Below are 26,929 nucleotides of genomic sequence, written 5' to 3' on the forward strand. Positions count from 1 at the left end.
AAGCTCTATACAGTCAGCAAAAACAAGACTGGGAGCGGACTTTGGCTCAGATCATAAATTCCTTATTGTCAAATTTGGACTTAAATTGAAGAAAGTAGGGAAAATCACTAGACCATTCAGGTATGACCTAAATCAAATCCCTTACAATTATACAGTGGAAGTGAGAAATAGATCTCACTACATCTGATAGACTAGATCTAAGCAACTAGATCTGATAGAATTGCTGATGAACTATGGACAGAGGTTAGTGACATCATACAGGAGACAGGGATCAAAACCATCCCCAAGAAAAAGAAATGCACAGAAGCAAAATGGCTCCCTGAGGCAGCCTTACAAATAGCTATGAAAAGAAGGGAAGTGAAAAGCAGAGGAGAAAAGGAAAGATATACCCATTTGAATGCAGAGTTCCAAAGAATAACAAAGAGAGATAAGAAAGCCTTCCTCAGTGATCAGTCCAAAAAAACAGAGGAAAACAATAAAATGGGAAAGACTAGATATCTCTCCAAGAAAATTAGAGATACCAAGGGAACATTTCATGCAAAGATGGGCTCGATAAAGGACAGAAATGGTATGGAGCTAACAGAAGCAGAAGATATTAAGAAGAGGTGGCAAGAGTACATAGAAGAACTGTACAAAAAAGATCTTCACGACCCAGATAATCACGATGGTGTGATCACTCACCTATCCTGGAATGTGAAGTCAAGTGGGCCTTAGGAAGCATCACTATGAACAAAGCTAGTGGAGGTGATGGAATTCCAGTTGAACTATTTCAAATCCTGAAAGATGATGGTGTGAAAGTGCTGCAATCAATATGCCAGCACATTTGGAAAACTCAGGAGTGGCCACAGGACTGGAAAAGGTCAGTTTTCATTCCAATCCCAAAGAAAGGAAATGCCAAAGAATGCTCAAACTACCACACAATTGCACTCATCTCACATGCTAGTAAAGTAATGCTCAAAATTCTCCAAGCCAGGATTCACCAATACATGAACTGTGTACTTCCAGATGTTCAATCTGGCTTTAGAAAAGGCAGAGGAAGCAGAGATCAAATTGCCAGCATCCGCTGGGCCATTGAAAAAGCAAGAGAGTTCCAGAAAAACATCTATTTCTGTTTTATTGACTATGCCAAAGCCTTTGACTGTGTGGATCACAATAAACTGTGGAAAATTCTGAAAGAGATGGGAATACCAGACCACCTGACCTGCATCTTGAGAAATCTGTATGCAGGTCAGGAAGCAACAGTTAGAACTGGACATGGAACAACAGACTGGTTCCAAATAGGAAAAGGAGTACATCAAGACTGTATATTGTCACCCTGCTTATTTAACTTATATGCAGAGTACATCATGAGAAATGCTGGGCTGGAAGAAGCACAAGCTGGAATCAAGATTCCTGGGAGAAATATCAATAACCTCAGATATGCAGATGGCACCACCCTTATGGCAGAAAGTGAAGAGGAACTAAAAAGCCTCTTGATTAAAGTTAAAGAGGAAAGTGAAAAAGTTGACTTAAAACTCAACATTCATAAAATGAAGATCATGGCATCCAGTCCCATCACTTCATGACAAATAGATGGGGAAACAATGGAAACAGTGGCTGACTTTATTTTGGGGGGCTCTAAAATCACTGCAGATGGTGACTGTAGCCATGAAATGAAAGGACACTTACTCCTTGGAAGGAAAGTTATGACCAACCTAACAGCATATTAAAAAGCAGAGACATTACTTTGCAACAAAGGTCCATGTAGTCAAGGCTATGGTTTTTCCAGGGGTCATGTATGGATGTGAGAGTTGGACTGTGAAGAAGGCTGCGTGCTGAAGAATTGATGCTTTTGAACTGTGATGTTGAAGAAAACTCTTGAGAGTCCCTTGGACTGCAAGGAGATCAAACCAATCCATCCTAAAGATCAGTCCTGGGTGTTCATTGGAAGGACTGATGTTGAAGCTGAAACTCCAGTACTTTGGCCCCCTGATGCGAAGAGCTGACTCATTTGAAAATACCGTGAGGCTGGGAAAGATTCAAGGCAGGAGGAGAAGGGGACATCAGAGAATGAAATTGTGGATGGCAACACCGACTCAATGGACATGATTTTGAGTGGACTCCGGGAGTTGGTGATGGACAGGGAGGCCTGGCATGCTGCAGTCCATGGGGTCGCAAAGATGCGGATGACTAAGCTACTGAACTGAACTGAATGAAATAAAGGGGATAAGTCAAGAGCTGCATTAATACATTTAACCAAATCAAGTACCCCATCTCATACTCAAGTGGAAAAGCCTTCCTTGAAGGCAGAAAAGAATTATAACTCTATTAAAACCTCAGACACAGGCTGCTAACCATTGAATGCAATTTTATAGATTATTTTATACTTGAATATGGAGAGGCTTTTGACTCTCATTTCTTCAATAAGATTTGTATAAAAGAGGGATGACCAGTTACGTGGTAATATACAAATATACTGCTCCATCTGCTACTTCAATGGTTTTGCTGTGATGATAAAAAACTTACAATGCCATTTCCCTTGACATAAATGCAGATCTATAAAACAGAGATCTTCATGATCACAAAATATTTGCACTAGTGGGATCATAGTGTAGCCTTTTCCTTTTATATTTCAGGATACTGAGACCTAGAGAGATAATGACATACTCAAAATCAACCTGGTTGTTAGCATCTATACCACAGGAAATTTTAGTTGTTTCTTCTTTTATTCCATAGCTGAAAACAAAAATGGGAAATTCTAATGCAGTCAAAATTCACAGTTTAGCTTCTTGCCTACTTGTTGAGAGCCTGAGCTGCTCTGAAAATTCCAAGACTTCATTCTTCTGGTGATTGGTATAAACTCTCAAGGTGGTCCTTTAGGCAGAGGCTGGGCTTACTGACTTCAGCCTCTGACTTCCGGCTGACTTAGAGCTGACTTCTGGCCCCTCTTATGGTCTCTTAGACTCACATCTCTTTGGGTGATTAGTGCAGCCACTATTTGCCTGTTTGCTTTCTTGTATTCTAAAGGTTCCCTATTGTATTCTCGTTGTTCCTCCGCATTTATGCCTTTAAAAAAAATTACTTTGTTATCAGAGTATTGCTCTTTGGATAGAAAGAGAGTTCAATCTGCTAGTGTAATCATCATCTAGGATACTCTGACAATCAAAAAATAAATAAATAAAACCCTGGCAGGTCAGCACTGGACATAGTATGGTCTGGCAAAAGGATGAAGACCTTTGGTGTCAGAGAAACTGGGATCCAATATTAGCTTTGCCATTGTTAACTAGAAATGGCAAATATGGGGTAAGTTAAAAATATCTAGGCTTCAGTTTTCCCTTCTGACTAGGCATAATATAAATTTTGTAGCCTCTTGAGAAAACTGGATGAAACAAAGGTGTTTGGCACCTTTTCATGTGCTTTTTCTTTTCACGTGTTTGTTGACCATCCATATGTCTTCTTTGGAGAAATGTCTATTTATATCTGCACATTTTTATTATTTTTTTTTAAATTGAGCTGTATGAGATTATTTCAGAGATTAAGCCCTTGGTTAACAGCGTCACATGCAAATATTTCCTTCTGTTTCATAAGTTGTCTTTTCATTTTGTGGTTACCTTTGTTATGCAAGTTTTTAAGTTTAATTAAGTCCCACTTCTTTATTTTTGTTTTAGTTTCCATTACTTAGGAGACAAATACAAAGAAAATACTGCTGCAATTTATGTCAAAGAGTGTATTACCTACATCTTCCTCTAGGAGTTTTATAGTACCTGGTCTTTAGTACCTATTTAGGTCCTTAATCCATTTTGAGTTTAATTTTGATTGGTGTTAGAGAATGTCCTAATTTCATTCTTTTACATGTAGCTGTCCAGTTTTTCCAGCACCACTTATTGAAGAGATTATTTTTTCTTCATTATATATTTTTGCCTCCTTTTTCATAGATTAATTGACCATAATGTGTGGGTTTATTTCTAGGCTCTCCATCCAGTTCAGCTTATCTTTATGTCTGTTTTTGTGCCAACACCATACTGTTTTGATTACAATAGCTTTGTAGGAAAGTCTGAAGGCAGGGAGCATGATTCCTCCAGCTCTGTTGCTTTGGTTATTTGGCAGGTCTTTTGTGTTTCCAAACAAGTTTTTAGTTTCTTGTTTCAGTTCTGTGAAAAATGTCCTTGGTCATTTGATAGCGATTGAACTGAATCTGTAGATTGCCTTGGGTACTATGGTCATTTTAACAATACTGATACTTCTAATCCAAGAACATGGCATATCTTTTCATCTGTGTATTCTTCAATTTCTTTCTCAGCATCATATAATTTTTAAAATATAGGTCTTTTGCCTCCTTAAGTAGATTTATTCCTAGGTATTTTATTTCTTTTGATGTAATGGTAAATGGAATTATTTACTTAATTTCTGTTTCCTATATTTTGTAGTTATTGCATAGAAATTAAACAGATTTCTTTATATTAAAATTTTGTATCCTGCAACTTTACCAAACTTATTGTTGATCTGTAGTAGTTTTCTGGTAGCATCTTTAAGGTCTTCTATGTATAATATCATGTCATCTGCAAACAGTGACAGTTTTAAGGAATATTTTGAAGCAAAATGACTGCTATTATGCTCATCAAGATACTTAAAGCACTCATTTAAAATCTGGACTCTGTGGATTCAATTCATTCCCAGAAAGAATTATGAAATGTTACTGTGATGACACTACATTCAACTATCACTTAATCTTTCCCATAAGGATGATCTCCTAAGCACAGCCTTAGATGGCAAGAAAAAAAAAAAAAAAATCAGGAAAATTATTATATCAGCTTCTCAACCTGATAGAGCTTTATAATGGCAAAACTACTTTGGAGTAATTCCTACCTTTAAACTGCTGCATCCAGAAAGTTAATAAATGTTAATTGGAGAACTGAATAAACCAGCATTTGGTGACTGTGCTCCACCAGTACATCTAGAAAAGCCTTTACCCTCAGGACCTTGTTTGGCTAACCACTCATCTAGTAGATCTTTCCAGATCTCATCAGTGATTGCAAATTTTATCTCTTTGGATAAAAGGAAAATTCTGCCAGTTTTTATGTTGACAAGTGTATCTGTGGAGATATTTCACTGCCAAGAGTAAAGGCTGGATGTGAGGAAATTTCATTAGGCACACAGTTCCACTAAAAAAATTAAATGAACAGAACCATCTCTCCTAAGCATAGTCTTTAGCACTGATCTGGAATTGATTCAGTTGTTATTCTTATTTTGATGAAATTGCTTTTTTTTTTGTCCAATAAAACTTCAATGTAATTTGTTACCAAAGCTTTAGTTCATGGCATTTAGCCGAAGGGTTTGTCAACAGAATTTCACTTCTTAGGTGTGTTTAGAAGCTTTGAAAATGGGTTTTTACCATTTGGAAGTCTCCAGAGAATGTCTACAGGCATAAGTATTAGTCTCTATTTCAAAATTCATCTTATATTAAGCTTGAAACTTCCAGGACTCCCTTGGGTACTAAAATATGTAAATGTATGAGTGTAATACCACATGATGTGATTAAAGATTCCATGACTGAAAGAGAATACCAGTTTAAAAGAAAAAAGGTATTTTTTTTTCATTAGTAAAAGGATAAAGACAGCTAGAAACATTGCAATATATTGAGTTTGATGATAATAATAATATAATACAATTAATTAAATTAAAATTTGAAACCTGGTCTGTTATAATAGCTCAATTGCCATAATGCAGAACATCCAGCTCTTTTTAGAGTGTATTTGCTCTGATGAAGCAGTTGGGTTTTACGGAAGGAAGAAGAGTCTGCCTCACTACAATGCAGTCACCTAGATGTCCTACTTTCTACTTGCATGGTCTTCTACATGATCTTGATTCTTTCTCAGAACCTCATAGCCTTATTTTGAAAGTGCAAAAAATGTCTAACTCCCTCACAGGATTGCTATGCTCACAGGTAAAGCACCTGCACAGAATTTGCACCTAATGAGACACTCAATAAATGTCCATTGCCTCCCCTTGCTTTCCTGACAGAACCTCAGGCCCTGGATAGAAAATATATACATGGCCTGGTATTTTCTGGCATTTACTCAATCATTTACCTTGCCAGTGACAATCATTATAAACTATATTAGCAGAAACAGTCACATGTCAGATACATAGGCCTTATATTAAACTCTGACTTGGCTCATAGGCTCAGGATTCTGTGGCTGCTTATATGGAAACAAACTTTGAATCTTTATATAAGAAAATATAGAGCCCTAGAATGCCTTAGGAAAAAGTTATGTACCCAAAATTAGATCTGTCCTCCAGTCTTATTTTCATCACCAAGTGACTCGGTAACTATTACCGTCACTTTTAGTTTTTGAGATTCAATTTCTTCACCTGAAAACATGATTGAAAATTTGTATCAACTAACTCTTAGAGTACAGAAAGCTAGAAATCTACACAACTCCAAGGCAGTGGGAGTAGTAGAACCACAAAAATCTTCCTGCTCCTCTGAGTAATTCTGTTTTTATCAGCAAACATGTGGAAAAAAAGATTTTCTAAATCAATCACTGGTGACTCTCAGGTTTTCCTCATGCTGAGAATCAAGATGTCATGGAGACTGGGTGCGGGGGCTAGATAAATTCTCTCTGGGTGATACCAACAGGGCAAAAGTGTAGGAGTAAGGTTTCTATATAACAGATATAAGAGAGTGTAACTAAGAAGGATGAAGGTCAGTACACAAGCACATGTAATATGACATATAAGGTTATAAAGTAAAATTATATAAATATGTATCATTTTGTATATATAAAAGGAGTCTGAACAATAAGAAAATTTAATAACGTTTAACTTCTTTTCTTTGATTGGAACCATAGGTTTGTTATCTACTATAAGGTAGACTTCAGCACTACGTGAACCAAGAACTTCCATAGAGGTTCCGTGTTTAGAAAAGGCAGAGGAACCAGAGATCAAATTGCCAACAACCATTGGATCATAGGAAAAGCAAGGGAATTCCAAGAAAATACTACTGCTTCACTGAGTACACCTAAAGCTTTTGATTATGTGGATCAAAACAAACTGTGGAAAATTTAAAGAAATGGGAACACCAGACTACCTTACCTGTCTCCTGAGAAACCTATATGAAGGACAAGAAGCAACATTTAGAACCAGACATGGAAAAATGGACTGGTTCAAAATTGGGAAAGGAGCACATTACGGCTATATATTGTCATCCTGCTTGTTTAACTTATATGCAAAGTACATCATGTGAAATGCTGGACTGGATAAAGCATAAGCTGGAATCAAGATTTCCAGAAGAAATATCAACAACCTCAGATATGCAGCTGATACCACTCTAATGGCAGAAAGCAAAGAGGAACTAAAGAGCTTCTTGATGAAGGTAAAAGAGAAGACTGAAAACACTGGTTTAAAACTCAACATTCAAATAACTAAGATCATGGCATCCATTCCCATCCCTTCATGGCAAATAGATGGAGAAAAAGTGAAAACAATGACAGATTTTACTTTCTTGGGCTCCAAAATCACTGCGGATGGTGACTGCAGCCATGAAATTAAAAGACGCTTGCTTCTTGGAAGAAAAGCTATGACAAAGCCAGACAGTGTATTAAAAAGTAGAGACACCACTTTGCTGACAAAGGTCTGAATAGTCAAAGCTATGGTTTTCCAGAAGTCATTTATAAATGTCAAAGTTGGACCATAAAGAAGGCTGAGAGCCAAAGAATTGATGCTTTCAAACTGTGGTGCCAGAGAAGACAAGAGTCCCTTGGACTGCAAGGAGACCAAACCAGTCAATCCTAAAGGAAATCAACCTTGAATATTCATTGGAAGGACTGATACTGAAGCTCCAACATTTTGGCCACCTGATGCAAAGGGAAAATTTATTGGAAAAAAAACCCTGATGCTGGGAAAAATTGATGGCAAGAAGAGTAGAGGGTGACAGAGAATGAGATGGTTGCATAGCATCACTGAATCAATGGACATGAGTTTAAGCAAACTCAGGGCAATTAGTGAAGGACAAGGAAGTCTGGCATGCAGCAGTTCATGGGGTTGCAAATAATCAGACATGACTTAGTGACTGAACAGCAGCAACATAGATTAATAGGCATGCAGTTTTCTTTCCATGAATTTGTATGGCTTATCCAAAACAAGGACTTAGGCAATTTTGGCTTGAGAAGTAAAGGTGTGAGAGCAAATGAGCAAGAGTGTAGACACTATAAGCAAATTTTTCATGTCATCCCTAGCCTATCAGCAGTAGCCTATCTCTGAACTTTCATCAGCTATAGAAAGGGCTTCACAGAGACCTTCTTTCTCCTCAGACTGAACTTTTGAATAAACTTTTGAAGCCTTGAGGATGACTACTAAGAATGTCCTGCTACTTTCTAGCAATAATCCATCAATCTTGTGCCCCAGATTCCTAATGGATGCTCACTGGGGACACTTAAAGCCATGGCTATTAATCAGGCATAACTTATTTTTTAAAGGGTATTTATTTGAGGAAGCTGCTATCAAGAGAGAATTTTCATGCTTCTTCTCTTTAAAGATCTGCAAAACTTTCCAGATATATACAATACATCCCTCATATAATTCTAAAATAAGATGCCTAAGAGAATGAAGCAAATCTGGAAAGAAAAGGAAACTGTCAGTAGCATAGGAACTTCTCTTAAAATAGTTTGTTTTTCTATTATAGAAAATTATCAGCCCAATAATCACCTTTGTAGGAACTTGAATAAAGCCAAGGCCCATCCGTAGCAATTTTTATTGAAATTTGGTCACTCTGCAAAACCACAGATTATTATGCCTCAGAATGATGGAAGGAAAGACCCCAGAAAGTCAGGAGTGGATACACAGAGACCCAGAATCATCTTCTAGTCCTAGCAGGACGTTTGTTTTCATGGAAGGATAAACACTTTACGCCTATGAAACAAGGTTCTGATATCCTCCCATATTAGATCAGAACATGAAAGAAGGAGGCAGAAGAATTTAGAACTAGGAATCACGATGTCTTCCTCTGCCTCTAGCTATCTGTGCAGGTCACTTTCTTTATTTAGCCTCTGTTATCTCAACTATAAAATGACAAGATTAAATTATGGCCCCTAATGTTTCATCCAGCTTTCAGTGTCTGGGATGTTCAGGCCACCTCTGTTCGGTAATGACAAGAGGAACCTAAGGGCCACATAAGAAGAAGTTAATTTTGTCTCAGAAGGAAAAATCTTCCAAAAATATCATCTCCTTAACTTCTGTTTTACAAAAGTAATTTTTTGTTTGTTATATTTAACAGGGCAATCAGCACCAATAAATCCATTAACCAAACTGAAAGCTAGGACCCTGACAATGATATGAGATTTTTTTCTTTTCCCAAGAAGGTATAAGGCATACTTTTGGATTCAGAGTTATCAGTGACTTCACAAAGAGGTTTCCCAGGTCTTGCTAAAATGCACGTGGTCCTTACAATCTTAACCTAAACAATCTCGGGTTGGATCCAGCTGCCAGTAATTTGCTCTATGATCCTGAGCATATCCCTTAATCTGCCCACACTCAGTTTTCTCTACTCTACATAGTAGGATATTAGGATTAGTTCCATGAATCCCCAAAATTCTATGATTTATTAAAACAACAATACAAAAGAATGACTGTAATTTGCAATGGAGAGATACTATATCTATGACTTTATCCTAACCTTATTTACCTTTGTTTCTTTTAGAACTGTTTTTCAAATATGACTGAACTGCTGAATTACAAACACATTCGCTCAGTGAATAAGTAATTCTTGCAGCACCTAGAACAGTATATGACATATAGGCATTAGGTTGTGTTGATTGAAAGCAAGGAAACTATAGAATAACAACGAGAAGCTTTGACTACTACATCAATTCCAACCAAATCCTATGAAATCAAAGGCTAGAAACTTTTTAATTGGAAATTAAAAAAAACAACAATCATTCTGAGATATTCAGTTACTTATGTATCAATAGTGTTGCGATGATTTACAGATGAACATAATTCAAACTAAATGGACAGGACCCAAGTCTAAAGTAATTTGTCCCTTCAGATCCAAGCAGCATAGAGGAAATTTCATATAAATTCAGTAATTAGGTGAATTTCTGCTGCTAAGTCATCTCAGTTGTGTCCGACTCTGTGTGACCCCATAGACGGAAGCCCACCAGGCTCCCCCATCCCTGGAATTCTCCAGGCAAGAACACTGGAGTGGGTTGCCATTGCCTTCTCCAATGCATGAAAGTAAAAAGTGAAAGTGGGAAGTCATTCAGTCGTGTCCAACTCTTAGTGACCCCAAGGACTGCAGCCCACCAGGCTCCTTGGTCCATGGGATTTTCCAGGCAAGAGTACTGGAGTGGGGCGCCATTGCCTTCTCCAAGGTGAATTTCTAGTCAGTATTTAATTATTGGTTTATGACCAAAGACAGGTCACAGCTCTATTTTAAGTATTCTATTTATTTCTGGAAATCTCTGCTGTGGTGCACTTTGGGTGCTATTGCAAGGGAAAGAGAAAGAAACAGCCCTGAGTCAATGGCCAAATGGTCAAAGATTCTGGTTCCTCATCTAGAGTGATTTAAACCCATTCCTGTTCTCAGTATGCAACTGTAGAATGGTGTCAATTAAATTTTCTCCTACATGCCTACCTTATGAGTATTAATGGGTTACTGTTGATTATTTACAGGTAGGGATATTAAATGGTATGTATAGTTGAGAAATAGGAAAAGGAAGGAAGCAAAACAGCCAGAAGAAAAGATGCTCCTTTTAGCATGTGTTAAATGTTCTACTGACATCATCTTTGCCTCTTCAAAGACATCCTAAAACGACGAATGCAAAAAAAGGGAAGGGACTGAAGAGGAACTGAGGAAGGGTGCTTGGCAAAGGGAGAAGAGAAATGACATGCCATCTGTGGAATCATCAATTATCAGTATGGTTGGTGACAATTATATTCTGACTGCAATCTACTATTTGCATACACACAAACATTCATCAGTTCAGTTCAGTCACTCAGTCGTGTCCAACTCTTTGCAATCCTATGGACCCCAGCACGCCAGGCCTCCCTGACCATCACCAACTCCAAGTCTACCCAAACACATGCCCATTGAGTCAGTGATGCCATCCAACCATCTCATCCTCTGGCATCCCCTTCTCCTCCTGCCTTCAATCTTTCCCAGCATCACAGTCTTTTCAAATGAGTCAGCTCTTTTGGCCACAGTATCCTCCAGTGGCCAAAGTATTGGAGTTTCAGCTTCAGCATCAGTCCTTCCAATGAACACTCAGGACTGACTCCTTTAGGATGGACTGGTTGGATCTCCGTGCAGTCCAAGGGACTCTCAAGAGTCTTCTCCAACACCACAGTTCAAAACCATCAATTCTTCGGCACTCAGCATTCTTTATAGTCCAACTTTCACATCCATACTTGACTACTGGAAAAACCATAGCCTTGACTAGATGGACCTTTGCCAGCAAAGAAATATCTCTGCTCTTTAATATGCTGTATAGGTTAGTCATAACTTCCCTTCCAAGGAGTAACTGTATTTTAATTTCATGGCTGCAATCACCATCTGCAGTGATTTTGGAGCCCAAAAAAATAAAGTCTGCCACTGTTTCCACTGTTTCCCCATCTATTTGCCATGACGTGATGGGACCAGATGCCATGATCTTAGTTTTCTGAATGTTGAATTTTAAGCCAACTTTTTAACTCTCCTCTTTCACTTTCATCAAGAGGCTCTTTAGCTCTTCTTCGCTTTCTGCCATAAGGGTGGTGTCATCTGCATATCTGAGGTTATTGATATTTCTCCCAGCAATCTTGATTCCAGCTTGTGCTTCATCCAGCCCAGCGTTTCTCATGATGTACTCTGCATATAAATTAAATAAGCTGGGTGACAATATACAGCCTTGGCGTACTCCTTTCCCAATTTGGAACCAGTCTGCTGTTCCATGTCCAGTTCTAACTATTGCTTCCTGACCACCATATAGGTTTCTCAAGAGGCAGGTCAGGTGGTCTGGTATTCCCATCTCTTTCAGAATTTTCCACAGTTTATCATGATCCACACAGTCAAAGGCTTTGGCATAGTCAATAAAGGAGAAATAAGTGTTTTTCTGGAACTCTCTTGCTTTTCCAATGATCCAGCAGATGTTGGCAATTTGATCTCTGGTTCTTCTGCCTTTTCTAAAACCAGTTTGAACATCTGGAAGTTCATGGTTCACATATTGCTGAAGCCTGGCTTGGAGAATTTTGAGCCTTACTTCACTAGTGTGTGAGATGAATAGAACTCATAGCTCTATTTATGAATTTTAGTAGTTAATTTACTCTGAGAGCACCTAGGATGCATTTATTGTGATTTAAATACTGCACCTAAAAGATTTATACATATCATTAGGAAACAAACAATGTATTTCTAGAGGAAGTAAGTGGTAAAGAAGTTATTTTGTAGCAAATGGATAGCCTTTGAACCATCCTCAAGTGTGCTGGGAGAGACAGAAGAAAAAAGAGGAGGAAGGTTGTATTAAAAAATAAATAGTGACACGAAGGCACTGAATTTCATCTTTGTCAAAGACAACAGTTGTATATGTACCTTATCAATAACCTCAGATATGCAGATGACACCACCCTTACGGCAGAAAGTAAAGAGGAGCCTCTTGATGAAAGTGAAAGAGAAGAGTGAAAAGGTTGGCTTAAAGCTCAACATTTAGAAAACTAAGATCATGGCATCTGGTCAGATCACTTCATGGGAAATAGATGGGGAAACAGTGGAAACAGTGGCAGACTTTAATTTTGGGGCTCCAAGATCACTGCAGATGGTGACTGCAGCCATGAAATTAAAAGACACTTACTCCTTGGAAGGAGAATTATGACCAACCTAGACAGCATCTTAAAAAGCAGAGACATTACTTTGCCAACAAAAGTCCGTCTAGTCAAGGCTACGGTTTTTCCAGTGGTCATGTATGGATGTGAGAGATGGACTGTGAAGAAAACTGAGCGCTGAAGAATTGATGCTTTTGAACTGTGGTGTTGGAGAAGACTCTTGAGAGTCCCTTGGACTGCAAGGAGATCCAACCAGTCCATCCTAAAGGAGATCAGTCCTGGGTGTTCATTGGAAGGATGATGCTGAAGCTGAAACTCCAATACTTTGGCCACCTCATGTAAAGAGTTGACTCATTGGTAAAGACCCTGATGCTGGGAGGGATTGTGGGCAGGAGGAGAAGGGGACGACAGAGGATGAGATGGCTGGATGGCATCACCGAACTGATGGACATGAGTTTGAATGAACTCCGGGAGTCAGTGATGGACAGGGAGGCCTGGCGTGCTGCGATTCATGGGGTCGCAAAGAGTCAGACACGACTGAGCGACCGAACTGAACTGAACATGGCAAAAATATAAAGCCATAATAGGAGCTCCATCTAGAATATCTTGAAACTTTCCAGGGTGGAGGAAAGAGGACAGAACATATATATCATCATACAGTATACACACTGAAAGAAAAGCTATAAGGATTCTAATCATCAAGGAAAGAATAAAATTGGAGGAATAAAGGAACCAGATCACACTGAATTTCAACCCAGAACAGGAATAATTATTATTTTATTCAGAGATCACCTAGGGGAAAATTCTTTAATTTTATGTATAAATTACTTACATTAAACATAGATAAATATACATGTTTGCTCTGTGTTTTTTTCTCCTACTAAATTTAACACAACTCTCAACTGTACCTGTCATGCAATCTCAATTTTAGAAATCACATCTTGCTAATAACCCACAGCTTAAGCAAAATAAACTCTGAAACCTCTTGGTGAGCTTTATAATCTGCTGGCGATTCACTAAATATTTTTTAAATAATAGCAAAATAAATAAATACAAATGAAACTCCCAATCATTTTTGTCAGGAAGAGCAAAGTTCTCCAGCAAAATACAGAGAGGTCACTTTAATAAACTGCAAGAAAAATTTTCAGACAAACAAATAGCTACTAAAGCAACAATGAAAATGAATCTACAACTTCCAAAGAAGCCAAGTAACTCATTTCCCTTCTGAAAGGATTGGGTCTGTTCAGCAATGCCTCTAACATAGTAAAGATGCATTAAAAAGATGCAATTATATTTAGCAATTTGGGAAGATCAAAACTAAACCTTTTATACTAACTTGAATCTGTATTGTAAGCACCTAGCAGAGCAAACAAACAGAAAGAACTGTTTATCAGACTAAAGCTGCAGGGCATATGGCAACATAGCAGGCTCAGGCTAACAGCGGATTTCCAAAGGACAGCCCCGTAATGGAATTCCTAGTGGGACGATCAAAGAGGTAGAACAATCAGCCAGGCATGACTGCACATAACAAATCCATCAAGACCTATGATATCCCCAGCAAGACAAATAGCAAGAAGCACAGAGACTTAAATGGTATTTGAGAAAATTTACTATCCCCCAGCCTCCAGCAGGATTGAGAAACAATACCATTCAAATTCCCATCCATTCCAACAACATAATCAAAATACTCTTTTCCTTAGCCAGTTGAATTTACTATCTAATATTTATTTATTTTTAACTGCATCTATGTATAGCTATAAAAATAAAAACATGTTTGTATATGTTTTAATATATCTCTGTTACTGCATCAAGCAAAATCAGCTTGACAGATTTTTATGAAATTTGGAGAGTATATTTTGAGCAACATGATTTTAAATATAGGCTATGGAGCATACCTGAAATTTGCTTTGGGGTCCTCTAGGGGGCAGGCAGGCAGTCATTTATCAGAGAAGTTGAAACAGACGTGAAACGAGAGGCCCATAAGACTGCAAAAGGGAGTAATGAGCCATAACTATGAAGATGCATTAATATGCCAAGGACAGAGAAAACAATCAGTAGTTTTAAATATGAGTCCCAAATTGATCATCACAAAGGCAAGTGTGGTTTCCAATCTAGCCACTTCTCACCTGGGTAACTCTAAGTAGAACAGTTCAAGCTAAGTAGAATTGGTGACTGACTTAATTAATTATGATTAATACATTTTTCTTCAGCAGTTCTGAGGAGGCATTTTTGGAAAGACTTATCTGTGTGGAGAGAATCCCACCCTCCACCCCAAGTCAGAGTAAGGAAATTCTGGCCCTCTAACCTCACACTAATGAAAAGGGCTTCAACAGAACACTTAGGAGCACTGATTCCCCAATTACAAGGCCTTGGGACCTGGTGTCTGCCGCTCTGCTGCAAATGTAATGGTCCAAAGGCAAGCTTCTTAGCCACTGGCTACAAGTCAAAGGAATGGAGGATGAGAGGGTTCAGTCCAAACTCCCAGAATTTGTTGGCACAAAACATATATAAGCATTTCCTGTGGACCAGATACATGCCAGGTACAAGAGAGAGTGAGCAAGCCTGAATGTCATTAACTCCTGTCTGAGTGGGTAACACACTTGAGCAGAAAGAAATTATAGGCAACACCTGATTTTTAGTGCCTGTGTCAGGACTAAGTTATCAGCCGAAATAAAGAAATATTTGCTATTATGAAGGGAGCTACAGCTACAAGATCTGCAGTAGAGAAGATCTTGGGGGAAGTAGAAGAAGGTTCCACTAAAGAATATTTGAGCATCCCATGAAAGGAAGGATTAATTTTAAACACCTGTCAGATCTAGAGGACAGAGCCAGCTTTTGAGAGTCACCACTATGCAGAACTTACTAGAGTAGTCATGGACCACTTAGATTTTCATCCAGAGGCAAGGAAAGAACTAGCTCAAACAAATATTTTTAAAGGGACAGAGGAATAAATATATAGTTGCTTAATGGTTATAACCCAAGAGGCATGGTGGTTCAATACACAAAATATACTATGTACACATAAGCAACAGTAGAATGGCACACTCACATAGACATACAATGTGTGATTAGAAAAGGTGATTTAGAAGCAGAAAACAATTTAAGAGGCACTAGATGTGTGAGAATTATACTGCTCATGGACTTATGAAAGCTCCCAACTGTCTAGTAAATTGCATTTCCAGCCCTTGGCCTTAGAGTTGAGACTATACTACCTGATCCTGTGAGTCCACTTCTCTTCCTCTCAAATCTTATTTCCTGAACATCCTTTGGCACAGCCAAGAAAACTATTCATTTCTACTCTCATTATTTGTGTCCAATTTCCTATTCTGCTACACCCAAAGAAATACTTTTCATTGTTCGAAGAAATATCAGGACTAGGGAAGATCTGGCTACTCATCTTTTGTGCCTTAGGGCTATGTGTTTCCATGGCTGCTGATTTTCTCACCCATCAAAGTTCTATGGTTCTCAAATCTGACTACATACTACCAGAGAGCTTTTAAAAACAATACCACTTTAAAAATAACTCCATAATAGTTGAATCAGAATCTCCAGGGGTTGGTGGTGAGCAAGGTGTTTTATTTTGTTTCTGATTTTTTAAAAGCTCCCCCAAGTAATTCTAATGTGCAGCCAGAATTGAGTCTATACTGGCTGAGGAACAACACAGCTAATCAATTTCTTAATGTGGAAGAATGTATAGGTTTTCTAAGCTGTTCTCCTGAGAAATGTTAATAAAATGTCAGCTGAGGTTGTGCAGGCTTTCAGTATTCTCTAATAGGTGAGAGTGGAATTGGACACGGCTATGGATAAAGCATTGGGCCTAGGAAAACAGAAAGCAGAACAACAAAGGGGGAAATTGTTGTGCCAGAACAGTGGTTCTCAACGATGAATATACAGCGATATCACTAGGCACCTAAACCACTTCATGCTGGGACCTCAGCCCCCCAGACTATGAGCTAATTGATTCGGTGGGCTCAGACACCATGTGGTTTTTAAAAATCTCCCTAAATGAGTTAAATATACAGTCAGGACTGAGAATCACTGCCCTGGAGGGGAAATAAGGTTAGTGTTCCCTGACACTGGGTTATCAAATGCAGCAGATTCTTCTATGAAAGATCATTCCTTAAAGAACAGAGAATCAGCGAAGACATTGTACTTATGAAAATATTCTAGCTTAGGGGATTTTATGTTCAAATATGGGCCCTGTATCTCAATCAATTTGTTCACAGAAGGTTTGCTGCTGCTGCTGCTAAGTCGCTTCAGTTGTGTCCGACTCTGTGCGACCCCATAGAGAGCAGCCCACCAGGCTCCCCGTCCCCGAGATTCTCCAGGCAAGAATACTGGAGTGGGTTGCCATTTCCTTCTCCAATGCATGAAAGTGAAAAGTGAAAGAAGTCGCTCAGTCGTGTCTGACTCTTAGCGACCCCATGGACTACAGCCTACCAGGCTCCTCCATCCACGGGATTTTCCAGGCAAGAGTACTGGAGTGGGGTGCCATTCACAGAAGGTTTAGGTTGTCCATAATTAGATATTCAGAAAAGAAAGAAACAAGGAGTTCTCAAGAGGTCTTCTTTGCCTATTTCCAGTAAGCAGGGGTTCCCTAATAAAAGATGTAGACTCTATAGGATTCCTTCCCCTTGCTGTGAAGTAGATTATTGTTCAGAGGTATTCACTTCTCTCCAGTATCTCCATAGCCTGAAAGCACTTTTCTTAATCTTGCCTTCAGCCTTAGCCACATGACTCTGCCAGTGGAATGTGAGCAAGCAAAACATGGTAAGGTTTGGCATGTGCTTGAGAAATGGAACTTCATTTAATCCACCAGGGACATGATAAAACTGTCTTGATTATCTTTCTGGCCCAAGGAGGATGAGAGACACACTGAGTAGAGCAGACTCCGCCCACCCACAGACCTGCAGTTGCATCCTCTCAGCTCCTGGGACCTGAAGCAGAGCTCCTAGGAAATCAATCTGAAGATGGACAAGCTAAATAAATGCTTACTTTGTATGTGGCTTTTACTTTTTGGTCATTTGATATGTAGTCATACTGTGGCCAAAGCTAACTCATATATTTGCTTTCCATGTCTTCATTAACTTAAAATGTGCTCCCATCCCTAACATGTTTTTCCAAATTAGCTCAAAATCTACTTGTTTAAAAGCATGTTCCTGTAACATGTGGGAGGTGATTTTATTATCTCCTTTCCTCATCATCCCTGCAAACAAATATGGTATTAGGTTTTATGTTTTGGAGGATGTTCCATGAAACACTTCCATCAACAGAAAGGACTCTAGTCCAGGATTGAGGTCAAGGTCTTACCAACCAATTGCTGGGTTCATCACAGAACTATCCTAAGAGTCTAAATTTAGAAGCAATCAGTGTGACTACCGTTAGGACAATACTTAAGTAATGTTTGTAATTTTCATAAAATAAACTGTTATCTCACATTTTAAAAATACTTTAAGAAATATAAGCAGGAGGCAGTCTATATCAACAAAGCAAGATATCAAACTGCCAATAAGGTACAGTTTCAATGGTATAAAATAAAATAAATATATAAAGTCTATAAGTATACCAAAATGTTAGTGGAGATTATCCCTGAACAAGGGCATTAAGAGTGATTATTTTCTTTTTTAAAGCCTTTCCTGTACTTTCTAAATTTTCTTTAATGAACAAGTTTTCACTTCAGGAAAAAACAACTCTAAAAAGGGTAAGAAAGAAAACAGTCCCTGAGGGACTCATAGCTCTGAATAACACATAATTCAAAAGGGGAAACAGTTGACAAATACAACTTATTCAGCTAGCAAAATGACATAAAACTGACCTCTGTCAGTTGGTGACAGTCCTCTACTTGTAAGGATCCCTGATTTCTTCTTGGGTCTCTCTTTCTGCATGGCTACTGCTAGAAATAAGTTTGTTTGGTCTCTCAAATCCTGCACAGTTCTATATACTGAGTTGCCTTCTCCTTAGAATAAGAAGCTGTTCAATACAAACAAATAAGGTGTTTTATTTGTATTTGTCTTCATTTAACTTTTCCAGTTCCACTAAACCGCATGAAGCCAAAGTTTTACAGCTCGTCAATATATGAATCGCCAGTCCAGGTTCGATACAGGATCCTTGGGGCTGGTGCACTGGGATGACCCAGAGGGATGGTACAGGGAGGGAGGTGGGAGGGGGGTTCAGGATGGGGAACACGTGTACACCCGTGGCAGATTCATGTTGTGTGGCAGAACCAATACAATATTGTAAAGTAATTAGCCTCCAATTAAAATAAATAAATTTAAATTAAAAAATATATATATACATATGATGAAGTGAAAGACTTAATAAATGTTTAATTTCACATTAAGCTTTGGATTTTAAAGGCCACTATTTATACTGTAATATTTGTTTTTTGAATGGTTGATCCTGATTATACCTAGTGTTAGTGTAGTTGCCCAGTCATGTCTGACTCTTTGCGACCCCTTCGACTAGAGCCCGCCAGCCTCCCCTGTCTATGGAATTTTCCAGACAAGAATACTGGAGTGGGCTGCCATTTATTTTTCTATATAATTGAAACCATTTTATATACTCAGTTTGACATCTTATTTCATTAATATGGATACTATCCTAAAACTTAATAAGCATATTTTTGAACCAATGGATTACAAGTTTCTTTTATTGGAAAACTCCATTACACTCATCTTTGTTATCCTTACCACTTAGCAAAGTGGGCGTGCACTGTAGGTGGGGTTGACATTAACAGTGCTCACTAACATCTGGTTTTCTTCTGTACCTAAGGCCTGAAACAAATCTTGTTTAACAGGACCCTTGCAGTTAGGTGAGGCCAAGTGACTTGTTTTGGCTATTAAGCTATGCTGGGACATGACACTTATCATTTTAGAACTGAAGCAGTGAAAAGTCCATGAACTATCCTCTAAATCCTCTTCCATGGCTACAGCAACCAGGAGGCCCTATATTAAACTACAGAGATGCAGTAAGATGAGGATGTCAGGAGTCCTGAGTCACTCCTTGGAAAAGTATGTGAAGAAACTGCTGAGCCTGCAGCAGATTTTTCTTGAGCAAGGAATAAATGTTACACATTAAGCCACTTGGATATCAGGCTTTATTTGTTCCTGCATGACAGCCTGAAGGTGAAAATTGCTCAGTTGTGTCTGACTCTTTGCAACCCTATATACTGTAGCCCTCCAGGCTCCTCTATCCATGGAATTCTTCATGCAAGAATACTAGTGTGGTTTGCCATTGCCTTCTCCAGGGGATCTTCCTAACCCAGGGATCAAACCCAGGTCTCCTGCACTGCCGGCAGATTCTTTACCATCTGAGCCACCAGGGAGCCCAGAACACTCTAACCTATCCTAATATTGCAAGCATTCTTGAAAGCTGATCTGAATTTAATCACAAGCTTTTAATATTCCACTGTTAAAATATGCTTCCTGATAAAACCAAAAGCACTTATACTTTTGTTTTTTGGGGTTTTTTTCCCTCTGATAAATGTTTCAGCACTTGCTAAACTTAGCAAGGATATAAGATAGACTCTTCTGTGCAGGCTACTGAATAACCATAGCCTTAGAGGTTGTAGAAAGGATATGTAACCTGTTAAGCTCATGCTCTAGGCCTTATGTCTCATTCTTGAGCTGCAAGGGAATTTCCCAACCAATTCCCAACTTGTACTTACACCTCTGGTAGTGGTCTCTAGACACTTTGTGGCACAGAATTAGGTAGAAGACCTAAGTTGTTAGATGGATCATTCTTCAAACACACAGAAATAAAGAATGAGACTTGGTACATCTTTTTTTTTTTTTTTTTCTTTTTAAAGGAAGAAGGTAAATGCCAGCTAAACTTGCTTACACTGTTGCAAGCTCAAGAACTACAGGAACATGGCACTTCCTTATAGCTATATATCTGTAACTTTCTCTTCCTGGGAATGGTCCTCTGCATTAAAACAAGCCTTAGTAAATCAATCCATTTTCCCAATAGTGAACAAGATATAGAAGATCCCAGACATATGAGTCATAAGCATGTGCAGCTAAAAGACAAACATGTTTGAAAATCCCTTTTTCTGAAACATTGAGTTTCCAAAGCTGTGTGTAGACATAGCCCTTTTACTGGAGTGGTGGATTTATAAACCCATCAGGAAGTAGGTGATTGAGTTTAGTGGTTGCTAATTGATTCAGTACCAATTAATTTAGACAAAATAATCAAATCACTTGTTTATTTCAGGCTTAGTAACAATAAAAAGTCTAATACTCCTTTAAAAACATGGTACATAGAAGCACCCCCACGTTCAGTAACTAAATAGAGCACCATTATGTATTTCTGTCTCCAGCTGCCTTGGCATCTGTTCTAACTCCCTACCTTCCCCTTCCCCTCTAATCTTTAGAGTTCTTTGGGCAGTGGTAAGTCTCAGCAATGCCAAATCCTATATTTACTTTTAGAAACTGTAACAGCAGGAGCTTGCTGAATTTCACCTTCAGGGGTGTCATAGATGTTTCCAGCTTCTGGGGTCTGTTCATCATCTCCTCTGCAGTGTCCTCACTTATACTGCCTGCTAAAGCTCAAGAAAGTAAGTATTTAATCTTAGCACACCACCAAAGGGATGAAAGCTACTCTCTATTATCTTTTAAATGCCACCAGGATTCAAATTAAAGCCACAGAAGGTCCAGTCGTATTAACAAGTGTTGCAGTATATTAATTTCAAATAGGACAGCAATGAATTTAAAGGAACAAGCTCCCACCAAACAAATTCTAAGGCAAGGCACAATCTGAAACAGCCTAGGGCAGTGGTTTCTTGAAGACATCATACTTTTTTGTAAGCTGGAGTTCAAACTTCAAGTCAGAAGGAATGAAGACCAAAATGTCATATTAAATGAGAATAAAAAGAAAAAGAAAGCATTTAAATAAATTTAGGGACCTATGTTCTCCCCTTGTAGATGGAGATGTATTCCTTGTAATGGCAATTACATGATTGTTCAAGGGGCCACAACCCTGTTAAAAAGGCCCACCTCATAACTTTTATAATGGTGTTATCTACAAAAATTCTACTCACTAATTGGACAGATGCAGAAACTTGCCAATTTATCATAAATAAGATAGGAAATATTTATCTAAGGCAATGATGTTCTCAGGACTACTATATTATAATCCCAGTTTGTACAATATGAATAAACAACATTCCAGGTATATAGAAAAATTATCCAACTATGATCATCTAAAATTATCCAACTGTGATCAGCCTGTCATCAGGCTGACAGAGTCAGATTATCTAGCTAAAACAATATCTGTCTCAAAGATTTTTTTTTAATTTAATGCTTCAGGTACCTGTTTACCCCAGTCTGTACTCCTAGTAAGTACAAACAGATTGTACACATGTTCTGCTTCTCTAGTCCAAAATATTTATCTGCTGTCAGGTGTGAGAGCACAATTATTACATAATTGTCAAATAATTAAATCACTCCCAAAGAGAATGGATGTCTCTGAATATCAAAGAATTAGGCCTTCCATACCTACTTGTCCATTAAAGAACTCCAACTTTCTTATTTCTGTAGTGTTTTCTTTTGAAGTGTTGAATTTGGATAGAGCTCAAGAGGGGAAGACATGTTCCAGTTCTAACAACTACTGACCTACTTACAACAAACATTTTACAGACAGAGAAACTGAGACTCTGAGAAACTTTCTCTGAAAAAGCCAACTCAGCATGCTAAGGATGGACATGGAAGCCACACACAAATTTCTGACACCTGAGATAAGTTGTTTTTCTAGCTCTCTGTCCTACTAACTTCATATTTTCAGATTCTATCTACTCCTCAGTGCTGCATATGATTCCTTGCTTTTCAACCCAAATTCAACTTCCCTCCACCACTCCTACCCAACCCCTTTGCTTCCACAACCACATCACTGATCACAAGGAAGGCTCAGAGGTTAAAGTCACACCAGTACTTACTAAGTTGAAATCCACTAGAAAACAGCACAATGCAAGCTACCTCAGAATGGCTGAGCACCTAAACTCAATGGGCATGACAACAAAGTGCTGAAAAAGAATTATAGGTGCCATTTTTTTTTCAACAAATGAGTGGGCTACACAGCATCAAATACATTCAATTAATGTATTTATCCAAAAGGAGCAATTCACTTTCAGCTATGTACGTATGTATGTATTCTAACAGGATTCGGGTAGTTTCTTGTAAAGGAAATGATATATGTCTTTATTGGTCTAGACAGCAATTAAAGTCTTCTTCAAAACTGAAAAGACTTTTACAGCTAAAATTTCCTCTGTGCCCGTGTATTAGGGGAAAACAGATATCTTATTTATTCACTTTTCCTATTCTCTTTCTCCACCTTTTCCTCTTAGAAAATTTATCTCTGTCCCCATTAGTGATTCTCTCTCCTTCTGCAGAGGACTTTCTTAAGTTGTCAGCAGACCAAGAACAGCATTAATGACTTGATCAGAGAATTAAGAAGGCCATAACTACCCTAGTGTGAAAGATTAGGGGTGTGAGAACTGAGAAGGAACCCACCAACCTCTCTGCAACTTCTCAAGAGAGCCCAGCCTTGGAATTCAGGCCATCACCCTGTCACTCTGTCTCAGGCAACAGAGTATTTGACTCAACTCAGCAAACTTTTGTCGAGTGCTTGCTACACATACCTACTCTATCCCTCTTACTCTTCCCTCCCAATTTACCAGTAAAAATCGACTCAAAATAATATGTGTAGTATTGGGTGTTAATATAGGATACGCACACACACACAAAACATAGTGCCTGGTGTAAGATTTCACATTTCTGCCATAAAAATGTGACATAGTATACCTTTGTGTGTCCATCTGTTTAGCAGCAAATGAAGGTATATGCTATGGATAACACTGAATTTCACAGGGAGCTTCTTCAATCAAGGAGAAAGGTACATTGTCACTGGGTGCTCATTTTACTTCAGATTTGTGTGTGCTGTAGTTTGCTAAGATTTTAACTCAACAGTGATAACTATAAGAAGTCCCTGATAATAATGGCAGTATTTAAGTCATCTCACTCCACATGCAAAAGCAATCTTGTAGGAGATGAGACACAGTATTGTAATTAGAAATAGATCGATTCAATAAATATTAAAAAGTAAGTATATATATATATTCATTTAGCCATTTTTTCCTCAGTAGTACCTGCAATACAGGCTCATCCTAACATCTGACCCATGAAATTAAGATGATAAGGAGTTATTGAAAGAGAATATGGAGAGAATTTAAAAGTCATGGCTTTTTGAAATTCCAGTGTGATTTTTACAGTTGCAAGTTGATGCTTCTTCCCCTCCCCGCACCTAAATGGTAAACAAGAAATAACTGGCAGAGGACAAATGAATGCATTTCAGTGAGTCCCATTTATAACTCTATGAGTTACATTTTGTTATTTTGATAGACTCAAGACTTCAAGATCAGGTGTTTCAGACAATGATAAAAAGTTCAATTTTTAAACTATTTTCCCTGCACATTTTTTTACATTTTAAAGTTGCTCAGTCGTGTCCAACTCTTTGCAACCAATGGACTATACAGTCCATGGGATTCTCCAGGCCAGAATACTGAAGTGGGTAGCCTTTCCCTTCTCCAGGGGATCTTCCCAACCCAGGGATCAAACCCAGGTCTCCCACATTGTGGGCATATTCTTCACCATATGGTGAAGCCATATGGGCCATAAGGGAAGCCAAAGAATATTGGAATGGGTAGCCTATCCCTTCTCCAGGAGATCTTCCCAACCCAGGATTTGAACCAGGGTCTCCTGCATTGCAGGGGGATTCTTTAACAACTGAGCTATCAGGGAAGCCAAAATTCTGACACTTATAGTTTGTTTCCTCCTGCCGCTTAAGAGAGAGATAAAAAATGTATCAGACGACACTTGCAGCCTATTTCCTCCATTTGGAGACCCCTAGCCTTCCTTTCTGTTACCCTTTCATTCTCCCCTTTTCTTTTAGGATAATTATGTTGCCTAGGGAAAGGGGCATTGTTTTCATTCTGTAACTGCTTCTGAGCTGATAAGGGGTGTCGTCCCTAAATTGGTGAGGCAACATATTCTCCTAACCCTCATATTGAGGGTCTCTGATCCAGGGGCCCCAGGTAGTAGTTGGAGGAAGCTGCTGCAGTGGCAGGAGTTTGAGCAACCATTTGTAACGTAAAAGCCTTTATGTGGCTATAAACAAATCCAGTCACACAGTTACAGATGCAGGGAGCAAACAGCAAAAACAGAACAATCAGCTAAGTTTAAACTCATATTATGTCCACGGTTAAGGTACAAAGTGTTGCACCAGTCCATTTTAGGATTATTGGATGCCATCAGATTAAGAAGAGGCATCACATATGATTGTTGTTGTCGAAGGTATTCGCAGACTTGGAGAAAGTCGTTTCCTTGAAGTGGAGATGCCCACCATGGGAAGCTTTCCACTGATGAAGAGGGGAGCACTCCGCAGACCCATCAGTTAGACTGATTGTGGGATGCAGTGTAGGAGTGAGCCTAGGACAGGGAGGCATTATCTTGAGGATCAAATGACAGACTCAGGATTTTTGGAGTCAGCAGAAGCAGGCTCACATAGACTATCAGGCCCATTCAGATCAAGTTCAAGGGAAGTTATGATGCTCACTGTCCTTGCAGGAGTCCACATGGTATGAAGAAGCACTGTGGGAAGAGTCCATTAGTAGCCACCATGTCTTGTGTCCTCTGGATGACCTAATTTTCCTTCAGCAGCTCCAGCTCCCAGCAGGTCCTGAGGAAACCAGGATCCTGTCAGTGTGAACTGGAGCCACAAGGTCCCATAGCTGAAGCCCAGTGGGTCCTGAGGAGACCCGGCTTCCATTAGCATCGACTCACCCTTGGGTTGTCTGGAAGGCCAGACTGTCTGCAGGGGCTCTGCCCCAAGGGTTAAACCCCAGTGGGTCCCTATATTTCCAGGTTATTTACAATCTGTTTGACCAATCTGAGCATTTCTTTTCATTGAATTGATCAAACAGGTCAAATTAATTCAGTACCCTGAACCCCACTTTTTCTTTTAGAGACGACTTTCTCCCCTTCATCACAAAGAAACTGTAATAAACTCCATTTTTAATCAAGTCCATCTAGTCCTCTGCTGCTGCTGCTAAGTCACTTCAGTCGTGTCGGACTCTGTGTGACCCATAGACGTCAGCCCACCAGGCTCCACCGTCCATGGGATTTTCCAGGCAAGAGTACTGGAGTGGGTTGCCATTGCCTTCTCCCATCTAGTCCTCTACTAGTCTCAATTTTGCCTCCAGGCAGCTGGAGCAGCAGGAAGTAGGCCAGATGAGCTCTTGATCAGCTAATCAGATAAACTAATCTGACAGAGATGAATGCTTTTTGGGAAGGTTGCTGTTTAGCCTTTTGGAAAAGGGATGCGAAAAGTAGCCTGGGTCTGGATATTAAAATTACTTGGGTCTCTTCTCAATGAAAGTTGGGAAGACTTTTATATAACTCTTATGGTAGATAACTATTCTTTAAATACTTTTCAATAAATAATAACAATAATAACGATAATGCGTGAGTCCTAAGTCACTTCAGTCATGTTTGACTCTTTGCGAACCTATGGACTATAGCCCATCAGGCTCTTCTGTCCATGGGATTCTCCAGGCAAGGATACTGGAGTGGGTTGCCATGCCCTCCTCCAAGGGATCTTCCTGACTCAGGGATTATACCCATGTCTCTTGTGTCTCCTGCATTGACTGGCGGTTTCTTTACCAATGGTGCCACCTGGGAAGCCCAATAATGATAATGCATAACTCCATTTTTTTTTTAATTTCACTAGAACTAAACATTGTACATATTCCCTAAACTAGGAGACAGTATCATTCAGCCTTTCAGAATTCTGCTCATAAAAAAGAAGCTGCTACTAAGCTGATGAATCACCAGTTTTTTTCCCAGGGTTTGGTTTAGGGAATTGTTTCCATCTGTGAGTGGCAAACATTCCCGCTTAGAAAATTCTCCCTTCTTCTAACATACTAAAAGCACCCCTGGAGTGCTCTAAGAACAGACAGCTGGCCTCAGGGCTTGTAATGCTTTTCTAAGTTATAACTCTCCTCAGAGGCCCTAGGGCAGAGTGCACTCTAGTGATTTGTAGGCTTGCTGGTCGCCATTCTGCCAGCTCAGGTGAAAGACGTATCTAAATTTTCCCAGCAGCCTTC

At 39.0% G+C, this 26,929-nt stretch overlaps 1 long non-coding RNA gene across 2 annotated transcripts in view; it reads right to left on the bottom strand.

Annotated features, from left to right (window-relative positions):
• The window catches only part of LOC147363523 (uncharacterized), a 117,158-nt gene extending 102,164 nt beyond the window's left edge, over window positions 1-14,994 (bottom strand). For both annotated transcript variants that reach the window (XR_015137236.1, XR_015137237.1), the window contains exon 1: window positions 14,670-14,994. This is a non-coding gene — a long non-coding RNA (uncharacterized LOC147363523). The remainder of the gene's footprint in view (window positions 1-14,669) is intronic.
• Between the last annotated feature and the right edge of the window lie 11,935 nt (window positions 14,995-26,929).

This window comes from Bos grunniens, chromosome 11 (assembly GCF_055505025.1).
Source record: "Bos grunniens cultivar Pamir isolate PY7600 chromosome 11, Bosgru_T2T1.0, whole genome shotgun sequence".
NCBI lineage: Eukaryota > Metazoa > Chordata > Mammalia > Artiodactyla > Bovidae > Bos > Bos grunniens.